Consider the following 5,882-nt stretch of genomic DNA (forward strand, 5'->3'; position numbering starts at 1 on the left):
CGTCCTGGTCCTTTGGCTGTGCGGCAGGCCGGGGGACCGGGCCCAGGGCCGTGGCACCCGACCCGGGGCCCGCCCGGGCCCCTGGACCCAGCCTGGGCTCCCAGGCCCGGAGGCGCAGGGGAAGCCTCCCCGGGCCCTCCGGACCCCGTCCCGGGCACCCTGCCACGCAGCAGGACCAAGGACAGCGCCCGGGATGGGGAGGCCGCCCTCCCCGGGCCCTCAGGGGCCCCCGGCCAGAGCTGCTGAACTCAGCCGAGCGAGGGGAGGCTTCCCGGGCATGGCCGAACCCCGTCCTGGTCCTTTGGCTGTGCGGCAGGCCGGGGGACCGGGCCCAGGGCCGTTGCACCCGACCCGGGGCCCGCCCAGGCCCCTGGACCCAGCCGGGGCTCCCAGGCCCGGAGGCGCAGGGGAAGCCTCCCCGGGCCCTCCGGACCCCATCCCGGGCACCCTGCCACGCAGCAGGACCAAGGACAGCGCCCGGGATGGGGAGGCCGCCCTCCCCGGGCACTCAGGGGCCCCCGGCTGGAGCTGCTGAACTCAGCCGAGCGAGGGGAGGCTTCCCGGGCACGGCCGAACCCCGTCCTGGTCCTTTGGCTGTGCGGCAGGCCGAGGGACCGGGCCCAGGGCCGTGGCACCCGACCCGGGACCCGCCCGGGCCCCTGGACCCAGCCGGGGCTCCCAGGCCCGGCGGCGCAGGGGAAGCCTCCCCGGGCCCTCCGGACCCCGTCCCGGGCACCCTGCCACGCAGCAGGACCAAGGAGAGCGCCCGGGATGGGGAGGCCGCCCTCCCCTGGACCTCAGGCCTTCCAGGTAAGCCCGGCAATCTGGTCGCCCCGTTGGAAAGCATTGAGCGCTACTTTTGCAAACACGTTATCTACCGGACTTGCTCTAGATGGCGCTCCAACATAAGGAATGTACCAACACCTTCCCTACTGGAATCGTGACGAGCTGGAGCCGTCAGTAGCACTGAAGGGGCTAGGATCATAAGTATTAACAACATGCAAAGTTTTATTATGTAATTGGAATTTATCATTGACAAATCAACCATCATTGACACAGTGTTTTTGTATAATTGTAAAAGGGAGGTTTTTTTTTAGAGAAAAGAAGGGCTACTCATTTCCCTGTGCCACTGGCAGGAGAGGAAACATCGGTACCAATCCAACCTCTAATCATAGAAGCTAGAATTTTATCATAATCCTGAGTTTCTTGTAGTAGGCAGATGTCTGCTTTCTGTCTATAAAGGCACTCACTGATTTTCCTATGTTTAGCAGACTGTCTAAGTCATTTGACATTTAATGTAACAATTTTGAGCTGATAATCAAAAGACCATAATGAATCCAAGGAAAGAATTGGAGATCAAGAGTAAGTAGTAGCTTAGTAAGAAAAGGAAAACAAACAACACGATAAACATATAAGACGTACATGATTAAACACTCAAAAACAGTGAAACGCAGTAGGGCAAATACAAGATATTGATGGCATTAAAGGCAGGCCTCATGAAAGTACAATATAAAAGACTTTAGGATAAACAGAATATGCTAAGAGTCTTCATGGTGTTGTTCCTCCATTAAAACAGGATGATGCTAGTCAATAAAAGAAATTAGGTCCTTAGGCAAATGGAACAATTTTGTTAAGTAATTTTTAAATATCCTTATAGTTGATGGGTCACATACGTCTCAGTTATAAATAATCCTTGAAGCTTGGTCCTTGAGTCTTGCTCAAAGTGAGGTAAAGGTTCACGTATGGCAACTGTTTCCTTTGCAAAATCCTGGTGAGTGTAGATTTTCTTACCTTCTACCAGCAATGATAGTATTTCAGACACTGCTTACTTTATCATAGTTAGATGATGATGGTGCAGGACATTAAATATCACTTGCCTAGCCTTTGTTTGTTGGGTTTTCGGTGGGTTTAATTAATTTCAAATCACTTGCTCAATTTGAGGGTAAAATGTTGAAGTGAGAGTGTTTTCAAGTAAGCACAACAATTTCAACCTTTTCAGGAAGGTTTAGGATTTGTAAATTATATTATATATTTCGATTTTCAAAATCCAAAAGACATGTAGATAGAGCAGGAAGTATAGAGACTAATGATGTTATTTGAATGATTTTAATTTGGTTGTCTCTAAATTTTATCTCATTGTCATAGGAAAGCTACCAATGTCTTTTTGAATGTATTTAATGTCTTGACTGTTATTATTAGTGCTAGTGTGAATTGCTTGGATTTCCTTGAGTATTTTAGCGAGAGATGGATCTAGGGGTTTGATAACTTTAGCTTTCCTAGGTGGAGGTGAAGTAACTTGCTTCCGTTTATTGGCAGTATGTGCAGGTTTGAGCTCAATCAACATATTTATATTTTCTTTCAAGAATAATTATTTTATTAAGGTAAATCAGCTTTATTAAGAATGAACAATAACAAAAAAGAGAAACAAAAACAACACTTGTATTTCTAAAGATCAATCGTATGAAACTGTCAATAAGAACAGAAGCTGTTTTAATGTTTCCTATTTTGGGGGAGTATAGGGAACAGGAAAAAATGGGGGGGAGGAAGGATATCCAAATAGATGACCAAGTGAAAACAATAACAGGTAATTTAAAATATATCCGAATATGGGGGAAACAATAAGGTGAAAGCTGTGTCCAACCTGTGATAATGACACACATAATACCACCAAGCGTTGTATAATATTTTATTAGAACATTTCCAATTAGGCAAAATCTGTTGAAACACCAAAGCCACATGATATCTAGCAATTTAATATTGTGAATATCTGAGTTAATATCCTTAGATAAACTACCTATGACAAGTGTCCAGGGAGAAAATAAAGAATGTAGGTGAAAAATTGTTGTGAGTTGAGACCAAACCTTCTTTCCAAAAAGATTATGTTGGAGGTCAATGGAATAAAAGGTGCTTTAGATCACAATTAGGATGATTCCATGACCAGCATTTAGTATAAGTATTCTTTGACAAAACAATGGTGGTGGGGCTATTAGATAGTCTGCGATACAAAAAGAATAATGATTGTGTAATTGTAGTGGTACTAGATATCTTATGGATAATATACCATATTTTGTTCCAAAAAGATAGGCCAGGCAAATCCCGTATCTGATTCCCAATAGAGCTCCACCATAGTTTTACTTCTAGCCATCACCCAGAAGAATTATATGTAGGAAAACATTGGTAACTTACAGACTGACTGAGTAATGTTGAAAAAAAGCATGAAAGGATGACAATAATCGGTACTCTGCATATAGAAAGCAGTTGCACCTTCAAAACAATAGTAATGAGCAGGAAAGTAAAGCAGTTTACTTGTTTTGCCAAATACATTTGCTTTCCTTCCTTACGAGGTTGCTGCCTCCAAGTCAGGTGAAGAAGGATATCAGCACTAAACAACAGCATGTGAAGGCAGCATGTAGTCCAGCCAGCACCTAAGACACTCCTCATGTCTCAGCAGATAGAAGGGAGGAAGAAAAGGTCTGTGTACTGGAAGAAAGATCATTGCTTGGAGACCGTCACGTCAGTTGATGTGGCATAACGGCTAGAGCTGCCGATTTTGGTATTACGTTCAAGTCTCGGCGTCAGCTCAATATCCTGTGATTCTGGGCAAATCATAAAATTTCCCAGTGCCTATCAAAAATGAATGTGTCCTTGTATAAAGTAACGGGTGTTCATGTACAGCACTCCAATACCTTCAAGTCGATTCTCAATGTATCTGCACTTCTGAGGTTTTTGCCATAGCAAATGCTTTGCCCTAAACGTCTTTTGAGTGGATTTAATTATGGAGCTTGAAAGCCCCAATTTAATGTGAAATAACACCTCAACTGATATATCCATAGACATGCAAATTCTCCTCAATGTGGAGAATCTGTACACGTAATGTTAGGGAAAACAAGCATATGAATGGGAGTTCACACATCGCACTGCTCTAATGTGTGGTGAGTGGCTTTATGAATCGAACATTGGTGGTACATTTCTAAAATGCAATGCATCGGGAGATTGAGACATGTTAAAGAATCAATGTCTTATAACATCTTCTGTAAAAAAAAGTTTTTATAGAGCTTGTTTTATTGCTAAACCTTGAAAGATGTGATCAATGTAAAGTTGATGATCTTAGTTTACTTTCTAGTAAGTTCATTATGTTCATATTAATTGTGTTGTGACTCAAACGTGTGCCCTCAATCTAGATTCTTCCTTAAGTTTACAGATATAATCAGATTAAATTTGATCAGTTACAGTGAGGGCTCTAAGTAGAAGTATTCTTACTCATAATTACATGTATGGATTTCAAAAAGCTATAGTTAATAGATATGTAAAAAATCCACATATAGTTATAATGACTACATAGTCCAGCACAGGGCCTGACCAGAAAACCAGGGGGCATCTTAGCAAGGGTGTTATCACCGCTTTAGCAGCACTTTTTGCAGAGAAAGCAGCAATTTTTTTATCGCCCAATTACCAAGCTGACGCTAACAGCAGTTAGCGAAGGCTTCCAGGCGATAGCGACCAGTTTGGGGCCCGCTTTGCATGTCAGCTATATTTATCACTAATGACATGCAAAGTGCGCGTACCCAAACTGGTAGTGACTGAAAGCAGTCGCTAACACAGCTATCACCTATTAGCAATACCAGCGACGCGATAAAGAAAAGCACACTAACCGCGATTAGCGACAGGATTTTACACCTGGTAAAAACCTGACTTAGCCATAATAGTCAAAGGGAGGTGGATTCTATGGCTAAGTCCCCACCTGCCTATTAGCGAGATTTTCATTAGCGATAGGATTTATATGGCTGAAAATCTCACATTATAGATGGGATTGGCTGCTATTGCTGGATTTTTTATCGCTGAGGAGATAAACGTTTTGAAATACTGCGTTATCTCTGCGATAAAATCTCAGTAAATTCAGAGTAGTTCAGGACTGTGGCTTTACTCTTTCAGAGTAGACACACCCATCATTTAGAGATATAGGTTTGAAAAGGACAAAGATGAGTACCTTTGCCTGTGCTTTCAGGATGTTTTCAAAGTATCCATCATAATATGTGTCTCAGCAGATTAACATCCCAATCAATCACCTAGTCCAGTCTTACTTGCTCATATTGACTTCAAAGTACCACATCAACACTTAACACAAATGATCTTTTCCAACAATCAAGGCATTTGAGACAATAATGTTGACTTGGAATCGTATTCTTCATAGCAGATGACCCTTGACCTTTATTAGCTTAAGTTGCGTGAACTCCACATTTGTCTAGCCTTTTTCAGGCACAACATCTTCACAAATGCTTTTTTAAAAGCTGGGTGGCACAATGGATAAAGAAACGGATTGACAGAGGAGTTAATCCAGAGGAACCAACATGTCACATCGTACCACACAGACGGTATGAAATGGTGGCTGAAAATGTCACGAATCACCATAAGCGATGGGTATGGTGCCCAGCAAACGCAAAATGTACACACAATAATAACTAAAGATTTTGCAACTTTCTTGTCCTTGGAAAGCTTTGAAATCTGTCTGTTTTTTGCCTGATGGGCAGAAGGGATGTTTTCTTTAGGCTTAGTGATGAATACAGGTCTGGTCTCAGAGCTCCCTGGGGCAGTTGTGTTGTATGACGAATGTTGGTCATTCTGTTGCCCTGGAAAATGGCACTCTTTGCACAATTCCTTTGTGAGCGGTGAGTTGTTATTCGCAGGAACATTTTTTGGAGTGACGCTGATGTAAAATGACAATTGTTCACGATTTACATAGGAAGTGTTGGAAGATGTAGCCGGCGACTTCTGGGGAACTCTGCTCCTCATTCGATCTTTTATGTTGCAGAAGATGCTCACGTTGAAATATAAAATTGCTGCGAGTGGTAAGAAGAATTCAAAAACAGAAGAGCATAATCTGA

Source organism: Lissotriton vulgaris, chromosome 4_1 (genome assembly GCF_964263255.1).
Source record: "Lissotriton vulgaris chromosome 4_1, aLisVul1.2, whole genome shotgun sequence".
In the NCBI taxonomy this organism is placed as follows: domain Eukaryota; kingdom Metazoa; phylum Chordata; class Amphibia; order Caudata; family Salamandridae; genus Lissotriton; species Lissotriton vulgaris.